General features: G+C 48.9%; 1 protein-coding gene across 10 annotated transcripts in view; it reads left to right on the forward strand.

Moving 5' to 3' along the window:
• Positions 1-490: 490 nt before the first annotated feature.
• Positions 491-13,464, forward strand: part of CHD2 (chromodomain helicase DNA binding protein 2) — a 97,130-nt gene continuing 84,156 nt past the window's right edge. For 4 of the 10 annotated variants that reach the window (XM_080607221.1, XM_080607215.1, XM_080607210.1 and 1 more), the window contains exons 1-4: positions 3,291-3,695; positions 4,859-5,056; positions 8,565-9,660; positions 11,700-11,920. The gene's annotated coding sequence lies outside the window, so the exon portion shown is untranslated. Of the gene's footprint in view, positions 637-863; positions 1,028-3,290; positions 3,727-4,858; positions 5,057-8,564; positions 9,661-9,757; positions 9,776-10,734; positions 11,433-11,699; positions 11,921-13,464 lie in introns of those variants that run through there. The other 6 variants (XM_080607219.1, XM_080607218.1, XM_080607220.1 and 3 more) reach the window with 6 other exon arrangements.

Raw genomic sequence — 13,464 nt, forward strand, 5'->3', positions numbered from 1 at the left:
AGAGTAACGTAAGAAATACTTGGAAAGCAGCCACCGCTTTCACAGCAGCTGCTGCTACGTTTTTGTCAGGATTAAGTTCATTTCAATTATAGAAAGGCTTGTGATCACCTGCTAGGAGGTTTTCGGCAGTTCAGGAAGCCGAGGGAGTGTATACAGCTATATTTAAATACCAAATGCGTGGCGTGCTCCAGCACCGTACCCTTTGCAGAGAACTCTTCAGACATTCCCTAATTAAGCGTTTAAGTATAGTTTCCTTTTTGCTTTATGGCTTGATACGAGTGGATTTTTGTTTAAGGTTCACATAAATCCTAATTTAATTTTGGAGAAAATGAAAGGGACTGAGGAGACTGAATGAAACAGATACCATGGCATGCATCCCTTTGTTACCTCTGCATTGCTCAGACTATGCCAGAAGAGGGCTAACCACTGTAGCTTTTGGTGCTGCTTCAACCCTTCGCTTCCTACAGCGAAGCACGTGAAGTGCGGAAAACTCCAAGGGAGAAGAAGAAGACTGGGACCTGTTTTAAGAGAAGTGGTCTATGGTGGGAGGATGCATGGTTTCACATGGCCCTTCTGCCAGCCACTGACCCCAGCGGGCTCTTCCCAGATGTAACTGAGCCCAAGCAGCCAGGGCAGGTAGGTCACCGCTAGTGCTTCCACCCTGTCATACCCCTCTAGTTGTCACCAGAGCCCACAATCACTGAGGTGACAGAGCTGCTGGTGAGACGTGGCCTCCACGTGTGTCTGCCCACAGCTCGCGCTCACACTTCCCTGCCCCCGGGTGCTTTGACTCATGTGTTTCCTTTCTCTCCATCCGTGTTTGAATCGGACATGGGGGAATCGCCAACATTCGAATGCCACAGATCGACTGATGCCGTTCTGCACAGCAGAGACATTTGCTTGTCGCCTCCGATCAGCACCATGACACCTTTGTGGAGAAGGTGCTGCAGCAAAAAGGGACAGAGAGTGACGTGGCCAGAGGACAGCGGCAGCTCGAGCAGAAGGGAAGCGTTTCAGGGTGACAACGGTGAGTAAAGGGCTTGGCAGCTGTGGGAAGTGGCTTCTAAGCAGGAGGTCTGGCACCTCATCTTCTGATAGCGTGTCTGGCAGGCAGGACGCAGCTATCGTTTGACCTGGGGGATGATGTGATTTGATTGTCCTTTTAGAAATAAATTAGGAAGCGGCTAATGCCAATTTTTAAGTGTCAGAACAACACAAGCTTCCTAGCACTCTCCAAAGTGCTGCCAGAAGGTTGTTCTCAAAGGAATTAATTTTGTCTAATTAAATATCTCCATAGAGCTCTCCAAATATCAAACCAAAACATCAACACGCAGCACTTTGCAGACTAATAGGAATCACACTGGAGCCTGGCATTGTGAGCTGACGGGTTGACAGATGGAGCTGATGGTCGTGATGGAGGAGTGAGAAGACACACCTCCCTTTCCACCTCTGCCCCAAACAACTCGCTTCATCCCTTCTCAGTTCACCCAACTGTAAAATGCCTAGAAAATACTTCCTATGGCATGGATTTCCCCAGAGGGAAGCTGGTTGTGGTCACGGAGCAGTGAGGAAAAGGCTTTGAGTGAGTCAAGAGCTTTGTGGTTTTGGATGAGGTTCAGATGAGCAGGGGCAGGAACCCTGCTGGGAAGTGGAGGATTATGTCTCTCTCTGCACTACAGCAAGGTGTCACTCATTGCTTGTAAACCCGGAGCATTCGGGTTTGCCAGTGAGCTCCCAAGACTGACTCCCAAATCTCTCGGTTTCACTGCACGTTGCAGACCAGAGCACTGAGCGGCAGCCTGGAGCCCAGAGGCATCCAGAGAGTCCTGCCCTGGAGCATCCTCCCCTCAGTATGAAAGGAAGTGAAAAATAGCAAAGTCCTCAAAAAGTATAAATAGGCAGTTGAAATTTCGGGTGCAGCCAATCTCTGCTGCTTGCTACTTGTTATGATACAGCTGTTAGGTGTAGGCTCAATTATTTCTCAAACCGTTTTGAGAAGTCCACTGGCTTTACCTGTAATGAGCATTTACCTTATTTACAAGAGATACTCCTACATAGTGCAAGTGCAGGGTGAGATTCAACGTGGCAGCCTCCTGCACACCTAATGCTTTTGGAAAGCCCTCCCTGGGCCAGCTGCTGCAGTTTGCAGTGCAAACGTGGTGCTGTAGCACAGCACTGGAGCATCTGCCTGCCAGACGGGAGGATCTCACCCTGCTAAAAGCTGTCAGAATACCGATTACCTTGCAGCAGACAATAAAATGATTCTAGGGCTTGGAGGGGGGCTTTTTTAGTGAAGTGACAGATGCTCAGATGAATTGTTCGTATGCCAGATGATTTCTATTGACAGGGATAATCCTGCTGTGATATAAAAAAAAAAAAATCAAAACATGAGCTTTTGTTTTGTAAAGCCACTGCGAATAATAAGGGGGATGAGAACAAAATATAGATGCTCCATATCTATATCCATTTATAATTTTGAATTTATAACGTCTCATGCTACCAGTGGCCTAATCCCCACAAATGATGGCTTTTAGCAACAAGTCTCTCAGGGGTGGATAGGGGCTAAAGACAATTTTTAACAGGAGGGGGAGCTCTCTCTGCACCAACTGCTGGGGAAACACTGCTTGCTTCAGGCACAACGTCGGGGAAAAAGCGATGCTCACCATTTTGTTCCTTTGTCTGTTTTCTCACGTGTTTGCTAGAATTTCACGGGCTATTTAACTGCACTGATTTAGCCTTATATAAATAATCAGTGCTATATGAATCTAATGAGAAGAGAAGCTGTAGGATTCGTTTCTTTGACTTAGGTTTGTATACATACAAATTAAGGCCTTCTTTTTCTGAACACAAGGACTCAGAAATTCGGGGCAATTTCCTTGCTCAGAGCAAGGGCCTTGCTGAGTTTCTCAGCACTGCGCCCCATAACTTGTTCAGGCTGCGCCGGAGCACCCTGATTTCTCACTTGAAGCAGTATTGCTTCCTACTTTCACTCCCTTTTGACCTAAAACAAAACACCACCCGCCCAGACACATACACCAGCGCCCCAGCAAAGCCCCCACCGCCCGAGGGGCATGAATCAAAGGAGAAGCAAAGGGATTCCTTCTTTCTCTGGCAACTTTTATTGAATTTCTAGATTATTGTTATCATTACTGTCGTTGTTATTGCCCCCTGATGCCCAGGGTTTTGCAGTGGGCCCCGAGCAGGGCCGGGGCCGTGCGGCCGGCAGGTGGCAGCCGCTCGTTGCCAGCGGCTCCGGGGCCGGGGCTGGGGCCGGGGCTCGGGGCTCGGGGCCGGGGCAGGCCTCGGGGCAAGGCCGGGGCTCGGGGCGGCCTCCGCGGGGTGCTGGGGCCTGCCCCAGGCCTGCGGCCTCCCCGCCGCTGCCCGGCCAAGGCAGATTTTTCGTTTTAATTGCTCGGAAATTTTGCGCTGTTTTCACTCTGTCTGCTTGGATAGCAGGTGTGGTTTAATTCTCCTGGCTGGTAAAGCACCGAGCGAGTGCTGTTGGGGTTCTGGGCCCCTCAGTACAAGAAGGACATGGAGGCCCTGGAGCGTGTCCAGAGAAAGCCTACGAAGCTGATGAAGGGCCTGGAGCACAAGTCCTGTGAGGAGCGGCTGAGGGAGCTGGGGGTGTTTGGTCTGGAGAAGAGGAGGCTCAGGGCAGAGCTCGTTGCTCTCTGCAACTCCCTGAAAGGAGAGTGGGGAGCTGGGGTCAGCCTCTTCTCACAGGTAACTAGTGATAGGACCAGAGGGAATGACCTCAAGTTGCACCAGGGGAGGTTCAGGTTGGAAATGAGGAGACATTTCTTCTCAGAAAGAGCGGTCAGGCACTGGGACGGGATGCCCAGGGAGGTGGTGGAGTCACCGTCCCTGGGGGTGTTCAAGGAGAGGTTGGACGTGGTGCTTGGGGACATGGCTTAGTGACAGTGGTAGGGGGATGGTTGGACCAGATGACCTTGGGGGTCTTTTCCAACCTCAATGACTCTATGATTAGCAGCCCTTTCATTTGACTTCCCAATCACTTTTTTTTTTTTCTTCACCTCTCTGCAAAAGTCCTCTCTTAACTTACCGGAGAATTACTTTCCAATTTCCTGCAGTGGACAAAGCAGTGCTGGCACAGATGTGTTTCCTCTTTGCACGCTGTGTTGGGTTTGGTCGGGTTACAGCTGTGACCTGTAGCTCTATATACACCGTCCCTGGGGGTGTTCAAGGAAAGGTTGGACGTGGTGCTTAGGGAAATGGTTTAGTGGGTAATGTTGGTGGTAGGGGAACGGTTAGACCAGCTGATCTTGGAGGTCTTTTCCAACTCTAATGGTTCTATGATTTTAGATACTAGATATTTTGCCCTATTGTGGTAGGCACTAGACAGGAATCGCAGCCAGACAAGCAGTTCTTTTTTTCTCTTCTGCAAGGGCTAGATCTTTGGATCAGAACAGGAGGGATTTAGGTCTGCTGGTATCAATCTGATTAAGAATATAAAACAGTTTTCATTATTTCATTTTTTGTTACTGTTGTTTCTTCTCTCTGTTGGGATATTCTCAGGCATTAGGAAACTGTGCAACCCAGATGACTTTAACACATAATTAAACAACTCATGATTGCAACAACCTTTGGAGTCGTCTTGTGACTGCCTGCTAAAATACTTTTACTCACTGATGATAGAATATTTCTGTATTTAAACAAGAAATACTGTGATAGAAAGCTAAGATGTATGCTTAGTGTGATGAACAGATAAAGGAAACCACAAGGTTTGTTTTGTTTCTTAGCCTAGGAGAGCCATGTTCAGCTCTCAGCTTTGACCACACAAATTCCTACTGGAGTAGTGGCATTTTAAGACTAATTTAATCTCTGTGTATTTCAGTTACTTCCATGAGGCACCCGGAGGACCTCAGTATTTCACCCCGACAAGAGGACTGAGATGTGGACCCACTTGTGCAAACCTCCCTGGGCCGATGAGGGATCTAGGGATGGAACAGAGTGGCCCCAGACCCACCATGAAGAAGGAAATGGTGCCAGGACCACATATTCGCCAGTTCCTGGCAAACCCCTCCCAGGAGAGGTCAGTACAGCCACTTCAGATCCAGTTTCTAAACATGCGTGTGCAAAACCGGTGTTTACATACAAAGGTGAGATGGTCAGGAGACACCAAAAGTGTTCTCATGGACCAGGCTCCAAACATATGTCGGGTATCGCTGCACCAAGTGACTGCCTTTCTCTTTAATGGTAGCTTTAACAGAAGCTAGAACAGCAGGGATTGCAGTTGATTCAACTCTCACAGCTGGTGAGTGGGCTCATCAGGTACATATTTAACAGGAATAAATTCTAGTGCTGAGCCGCTCCATAGCATTAAAGTCCCCCAGAAACCCAGTGTTCTCAGAGCAGTGTTTTAATCTTTAGCCTACCCTTGGTATTTACATTCATTTCTTCATGACAGATTTTGCATTTACCCAGTGTAATGTGTCGGTGCAGCGTGCACAGGGTGGAAGGGCTGTGCCGAGCAGAGGCAGCCCCCGTGCCACCGCTGCTGGCATTTATCGGCACAGCTGTGCCAACAGAAGGACACAGGGCGAAGGCTGCGGTGGCAACGTCTGAGCCGGCCTGCTGAGGGACCTCCCCAGCTTCTAGTGCCCATGGGATGAAGAGCAACAGCCAAAACACCAGTTACCCCCTTCCAAGTGCTCTCGGGGCTGCTAGATTGCCATTACATGTGCTCTGGAAGGCAACATGCGTATTCTAGCACATTCCCCCACATTTACACATAAAGCAGACAACCGGGACGTTGTTTTCTCCACGAGCAGGAAGTAAAGCCCAGTTTCCTGCAAATCTGTGTCCTATGTTACTGGACTCCACCGCAATAATCCCAGCTCCCTCCCCACGCCTCACACCCACGCTAGGCAGGCGGTACGTGCCGCGATTAAGCGCGCACTAATTGGCGACGAAAGCGCGTGTGCAGGCTGGGGGGGCAGCGGGACGGCAGATGGCACGCTCGCAGCCTCCCCACCCACAGCTCGAGTGCATGGAGGGCGGGGGGAAGGGGCTTGGGGGAGACGGGCAGAAACTTCTGTGGGGTTCACGCACCCTTCAGATGGGGTTGGGGTCGGAACTCAGAGCGTTGTAGGGAGGCACTGCCAGATGGTGCGGCACAGCGTCTCCATGGGAAAGCAGGACGGCAGGGCTGAGCTGAGCCGCTTGCTGTCTCATGTGATTTCATAAAATCTCCGCCTTCTGCATCTCCCAAACATCCTCCCCAAGTCCGCAGCTGCAGATGTCGGCGCAGCAAACAAGCTCCTGGTGACTGCAGGCTGCAGCAGTCTCCATTTTTGGCCTTTTCTGGGCTAACACAGAAATACAGGCTGGAGATAGAAAACGTATAAATACGGAAGCCAGCAATGGGGAAATCTCTTTGAGTGAAAGAGCTGTGAGGATCCCTTCTAAAGTTCCTCCTGCAGTTTCTGTATGTCTTTGTGCCCTCCTAGGTGGTCAAAGTTTACTGTGGCATTAAGGAAATACAGAACAGGCTGTGGGCACTTTCTCCTCCCCTGCTGGTTTTGCAGGCTTAGGAGAGAGCTGGAACGGGAGCCGTGGCACCGCAGGGCTGCCTGGCAGCATGTTACAAAGAGCCAGCCTGAAGCTGCAGCCAGCCAAACATCTCACATGGGTGCTGGTGCCAGGAGCAGCCCTGCCTGGGGCCAGCACCTGACCTGGCTGAAAACCCGTGGTGTCATTGCCACCCAGATCTGTCCCCTGGCCCAGCACCCCACGTGGCCACACAAACACCAGTGCCAGCTCCCTCTCTGCAGCCTCGTGGGTCTGTACCCAATTAAAGTGACTATTAACTATGGCTCTTATTAGTAAGATTGACAACAGCAACTTTTAATCATGCGCTTGGCTTGCGGAAGAGGTGGAGGAGGGAAAGGCTCACTTCTCCATTTACCACGGATATGCATTTGAAAAAGCAACTAAAAAAATTCCCCGTGAGTAATTTGAGTTGAGTGCAGTGCAGCTGGATTTTAAAATTCAAGATTTAGGCATGGGAGAGACAAAATATATTTTAGCTCCCCGCTTTCTCTCCCCAGCCAGATGAATTTTAGCGAGGATCAGGTTTAGTTGGGATAGTTTTCCATACTGGTTCTTGTATTCCTGCCAGAACTGAATTTTTACATCCCATTTACAATGGCAGGGGGGAAGTGGAAGCGCTGACATGGCTTCACCCCCACAGCATCGCTGCTGCAGGCGAACAGGGATCTGGCCTTGGCGGCTTACCCAGGGGCTCTACAGAAAGCCTCTTTGGAAATAACTGACTGCTCTAAAAATAAGCACAAGGAGAGCAAGCTGCTTCGCACCGAGCGGCTGGCAGAATTTCTGCCGGCTCTACCGGAGTCCCAGGATACTGTCCAGGGCTTCTCCAGCATCGCTGCCGTGGGACAGGGTTAATGGCTCAAGGTGTGGTGGGAATTGCTGGGTGTGATTTAGTTAACGCCTTTATCTGATACATGAGGCACATGAAAGAGAAAGGAAAAACCAGCTAAGCCCGAACAGCCCAGCTTGGCCAAGGGTGGGGTGGATCAGAGCGCAAAGACCAAATCCGTCTGATCTGCGCCGTGTCCTTCTGTCCCTGTGCTGATCCCCGGGAGTCTCTGGCTGTGCTCTCCGAGGGCGCTGCCCTTCCCTCGCCTCCCGTTGAGCTGCTCGTTGTGCCACAAACCGCACGGCGAGCTGTTGGCGGAGCAAACCCGCTGCAGGTGTGGGCTGCAACCGTTCTGCTCGGCAAAGGGCGCCCGGGGTGCCCGGATCCAGGACGGGTGGCACTGCAGAAAATAAGCCTGCATTTAACAACAAGTGAAAAGCCCTCCTTCAGCTGGGGGCAACAGCACTATCTTGATTTTTGAAGAAACCGAGTCCAAACCTGACCTTTGAGCAAAGCTGAACCTGGTTGTTTGCGGCTGGGGAAATTGCAGAAATCAGGAAGTGCTGAGGCTTGCTGAAGCAGAAGCTCTTGCTCAAACCGCAACACCTAAAGGGGAATTTAAGGGAGCCTGGGGCTTTTTACAAGAATTTGATCTTTTTACATAACGAGGGAGGTGTGAGAGGGCCCCAGAACACTGGGAACGCAAGGGATGCCATTCTCCACGTGGGAGGCAGAGCCTCATGGGAGAGCATTGTGGGCTTCCCAAGAGCTGGGAAAGTGAATTCAAAATACGTATTTAAATGGATTTCTACAGTTTGGAAGAGCGCAGGGGTTACTTGAAAAGCAGTCCATGAGCATGAGATGCTCTAAACTCAAAACACATTAAGGTGAAAGCCCGCAGGTAGCTGTGCCCGCAGGTAGCACCGAGGCCCTGGCACGTGCTGCACATCCCCTGGAGCGACGCGCAGCCTGGCCGCAGGAGATGTGGTTATCTAGGGAAGGTCGCTTACCCTTTCCCCTGTGACAAGCGTCCACTATGTGGAAACCCAAATTGATCAGCAGAGTTAAAAAATAATAATAATAAAGCTGTGACACATCTGCGTTCAGCTCCATCATGTGTGGTTACTGGACTCACACCCTTTGGCTTTTTTTCCCTCAGACAACAGCTTCAGGAGCCCAGCAGAAAGCGCCAGCAGCTCCCTCCAGCCAGTTTCTCCCAAGCAGAGGCTGCTACGGAGACAGGTTCACGTGGCTACCGGCTTGCTCCAGCCTCGGATGCCTGCATGTAGGTCCCTTCTGAACCCAAAATGAGCTTTCCCCTGCAGGGCACATTTGTGGTTCTTCCAGGAGGACTTTGCAGTAGCATCATACACTGCTGAAGGGTTTCATTTCATTTCTCTGTACAGCTTGTAAAAGGCTTCTTGGAAACCAGAGATCTTTGCATTTTACTTGAGTTCGCTTATCTGCCAGAGGCTGTTTCAAGTTACTCTTTCCAAGCCATATTAAATGAATCCTGAGGTAAGAAGGAGGCAGCAACAACAAGTACTCTCTATCCTTGTTTAGAAGTCACCGCTTCTAATTACGTTCTCTCCTTATAAGCATTAATATCAAGGACTACAAAATGAGGTCAACCTCTATTAAATGTAATGACTTTCCCTGTGGAGTTTGCGATGAAAGCAGCTTCACAGTGAAGGTTTCCATTTAGGGGGGGGAAGTTTCTGTTACAAGAGTCCCCTAACTCTGTGCAGCGGGCTTCATTTTTCACGTGTTGGTTGCAACAAAATGCAAAGATTTAGACAGACTTTAATCAGAGAAAAACTGATAGGAGAAAACAAATTAAAACATGAAGACTAGGAACAGCAGAAGACCCAAATACAGGGTGCTGCAGGTCTGGCAAACAACACCTTAAACTGCAGGCACCTCCAGAGGAGCAGAAAGACCACCTGCATCTTTGAACAAAACCAGGGCCCTCATGAGCTGCAGCTGCATGCAGTGAGGAAAAAAGAATAAAAAATAAAAAATAAATAAGAGGTTATAGCACGAGAAGCAGGTTTGCTTCGTTTCCCTACAGATAACAGGGAATTCCCTGTGGTTGGTTCCCTGTAGGTGCCCCCAGCAAGCAGGCAGTGTGCTCTGTTCCTTGTGAAATGAAACTTGTCATGGATACAGGAGCTAATTTTGAAATGCGGAAAGAGTACTGGCTGCCTGACAGCACTGTGACCCTCCTGGTAGGCAAGTGCTGCCCTGTTCCAGTGGTAAGTCAGATGTTGGAAGTCTGCAGATATTTGTGCAGCAACAGTGCGCTAGCTGAAATGGGGCGTGCAGTGCTGTTACAGCTATTTGCATGGCTCTTGGGTTTGGCGTTTTAAGGTAGGCAGACATGTTGCCGTCTTAAGGAATCAGCTCTTTTTCACTTGAAACTGGAGGTAAAGGCGGCCGTGATTTTTAAAAGTAGCTGTTGCCCCTGATAAAAGCCTCACGACTGGTGAAGTAAGCCTGCTCTTTCTGTAAAGGCATCTTTTCTTCCTGCAGCCTTGCAGGCAGGTTTCCCAGGCGGGCTGTTGTTAAAACACTCTGCCTGCCAAGAACGAAGTGGGTTATTTTGGCTTCAGCTCCTGACCACTGTTAAACGCACCGTGCTCAGGTCGCCATCTCTAAGGCTGTGCTGAAAGCAGCTTTACAGCGTCCACCCCCCTGCCTCTGGCTGCTCGGCCCCCCTGCTGCTGTTCAGCTCTCTGCTTTACATTTCTACCACCGCGGCTTGTTGAAATATCATGCGAGCGCCATCCGCCTTTATTAACACCCCAGCGTGCCGCTGACGCACTGCAGACCAGCCTTCCCCGCGAAAGGAGATTCTCGCCCTTTAAGAAAAAGCCCGCAGTAATTTTCCATTGCCCTGCTCGCTCTTGCCTACGTGGCAAGAATTGTTTGCGGAGGCCGGAGCGTCGCGGGCGAAGCGCGAGCACCGATCCTGCTGCCGTTGCCTGGGTGCCGGCAGCCTCCCGGGAGCACCTTTGTTCCCCGGACGGGATTGGGATTCTGTCCTCGTGCTGCGGGCAGGCAACAAACGCTGCCTTTCTGAACCAGCCTTGCAGAATTGGGATTTCAAAACATCATGAGCCTCCCCCAAACTTAATATGTTTGTAGTTATCACCTGCGATGACTTCTCTGACTTTGCAGAAGGAAATGTTTTATTAAAATGAGGTCCTATTGTTTGTTTGCCATTGCAATAGTTCCTTCTTCAAGGCAGCACGTTGAATCATGGAGAAATGATGCCAGCAAAACCTTCTAACCCCCCTCCCTCCCCCCCGTGCACTTCTGTTGTTTCCATTTAATAAATGAAATGGATATTTGCTGTTTTGCAGCCTGCTAAACAGATTTGCTGGGCAGCCTCTGGAGTGCTGCTAGGCGAGTCCCTGCTGCAGTCTGTGGAGGGTTGTGGGAAATGCTTGAAATATTTGAAATGCTGCTGGCAAAATCTGCAGCAGCATGGAGGATGGGGTTTGCATGCTTTCTCTGCTTGCTGACGTGAGGCTCCAAGTACAGCACACAGTGTTAGTGCGACAGGCATTGTCATGATGTCTTAGGGATAATTTGGTGTGAGCACTGATCCTTCCATTAATAGCACAGCTCTGTTCCTCCATTAGCTGCCTGTGTTGCCAAGGTCTCTTCCTACACCAGCAGCCAAACCCACACTGTTGAGCAAGCAAGCCTTCCCCATTAGTTAACGCTGCCATTTTCTTTCTGCATCACCTCCAGCTGCGCTTGGGAGGTGGCCCCAGGAATATTTCCCTACTTTCAGCCTGTCTTCTTCCTCCTCTTCATCCCTGCAGCCACCCAGAAGCACGGCCAACTAACCTTGCCGTTTGGGTACCTCCACAGCCCTCCCTGCATCCCCAGGGGGAAGGAAGATTGGAGCGGGGCATGTTTATCAGCATGCTATCTCCAACCTGGAACATGCTTGTCTTTCATCAGTGATGTCTGCCTTGTATGTGGGGAATGACCGAGCAGATAGATGGTCAGGACAGTGAGTTTCCATACCCCTGGGTCAATCTTTCCCTTATGGGTAACTGGGTAACGTGATGGTTAGAAACAGCACTTTATCCTTCTGTGCTGCTTGGCTCCCTTTGCACAGTTAAATTGTTGACACGTCTCATCTGTCGTTAGATTATGAAAAGCATTAACTACTGCCTTTTAGCACTTTTATAAAACCTTGGTATCTAACAAAAGACGTGTTTGGCTTTTGTAAAGTAATTGTTAATGGCAGCTCTTCTCCTTTTCATTGTATTTTCAGACATGAAAAGCAGGAGGTCTGAACTCTTGAATTTTCCAAGAAGGCGAACTACTGCAGGAGGGCCCCTTTCTGAAGCAGGTTTGGCCCAGTTCTCTCTGCTCCAATGCACCGCCAACCTCTGCTGGACTTTGCTCTGGATTTGCTCGGCACAATAAAATGTGGAGGATCAGGTCTGCCAGGAGCAGGGTTCGCCTCTGTTGTTGGAGCAGTTAGGAATGTGGGTGAGTCACTGCTTTGTCTGAGGAATGAAACCTCAGATCCTGGTTTCTTAAGACTTCGTTTGCTTTCAGAACTGTAGTGATTTTCAGAGTAGCTCACGCTCCTGGGGCTCCTCTGCATCTTAGTCGTAACATCAGCCTTCATATTTTGTATTTCCTTACCTTACATAGATGGGAATACCCATTTCTTCATGTGCTCAGAAATCCAGAGGATCCAGTAAGCTGACAAGGTCAGAGCGTATAAAACCACTCGGCTCTGCCCACCCTTCTCTGAAGCAGAGCCTGGGTGCTGTCAGTCCTGCTAACTTCTGTCCCCAGCAGTCAAGGCTCATTTTCTGTACAGCCACTGCAGCAAAAACTGTTCAGGATTCTTCTACAGCAATGTCACTAATTCAAATAGTGGCAATTTCCACATACAAAATTAGAATGGTATTTGAGGGTGATTTGTTTCAGGAAGGCAAGCAAAGCAAAGGAGGAGAAAATGTGTAGGAAAAAGGCACAACAAAACAGCAGTTTTCCAACTTTTCTAGCTTTCAACTCTTTAATTAAGCTTGGGGACCTATGGCCATCTTGTAAATGAACTATCTGATTTCAAAGGTTTTTAATACCTCAGAAGATACTATTGCCTTTGAAATTAAGGCTCTTACTTTAGGTGGATGGTTCAGTATGAATTTAGGCTCTTATTCTTTGTTTGCAAATTGAAAAATGGTGATATTAAAAAAGATTCTTCATACATAACTTGTGTCATTTTCCTTTGTGGGAATTTGACATCTAAAACTGACCAGTCCTATTTATATAATAGGTACTTAACCTATATTTTGTTGTTGTTGATTTGTTATTTATACTTTATGATTCTAGTCTACCAGTTATTTCCAAATACTCAGTATTTACATTTATTCAACAGCAAGCATGGACTCATGTGACTGTGTAATTATATCAAAATGAATTTGGGTCCTTTTTTTGCAAAATGTTGTAGGGCTACAGTTACGGTTTGAATGCATGACAAGCTCTGAGCATTGAGATTACAAGAAAAACTATCTGCAAAATCCTACAGATTAAGGTCATGCATGAGATATTTAATTCTCCCTCCTCTGAGGTTTGTTTGCAAGATATAGTCAGCTCCCACTGACTTCTTGAAATGAGATTGCTTGAAAAATCGACCAGATTCTGTCAAATTTGCTTTGTTGCTAGAAGGGCTGGAGGTGTTGAAGAGATAAGAAACTGTGAGGAAAGGAAGAAGCAGGGACCAGGAGGGTCAAAATCCCTGCTGGCTAGCAGCTTGACAGTGAGGAAAATCACCCAGATACCTCTTTTTTTTTTTTTTTTTCTTTCCTGTCCCTCCCCCCTGAAGAACTTGATCCGCTGTAGAATTAACTATATCAGAAGGTGTAGCTCTTCTTTGTCTTTGTTACTGTGCTCATGGCAGTATTTTTGGGGCCAGGACTGAGGCTCCATAGTGCCAGAATCTGCATCCTTGCAAGTAAGAGGTGCGATGTGAGAACAGGAAATGTGAAGAGCCAAATGTGGGCGATGGGGGAAGCACCTTG

This window comes from Anser brachyrhynchus, assembly GCF_964034855.1.
Source record: "Anser brachyrhynchus genome assembly, chromosome: 11".
Taxonomy (NCBI): Eukaryota; Metazoa; Chordata; class Aves; order Anseriformes; family Anatidae; genus Anser; species Anser brachyrhynchus.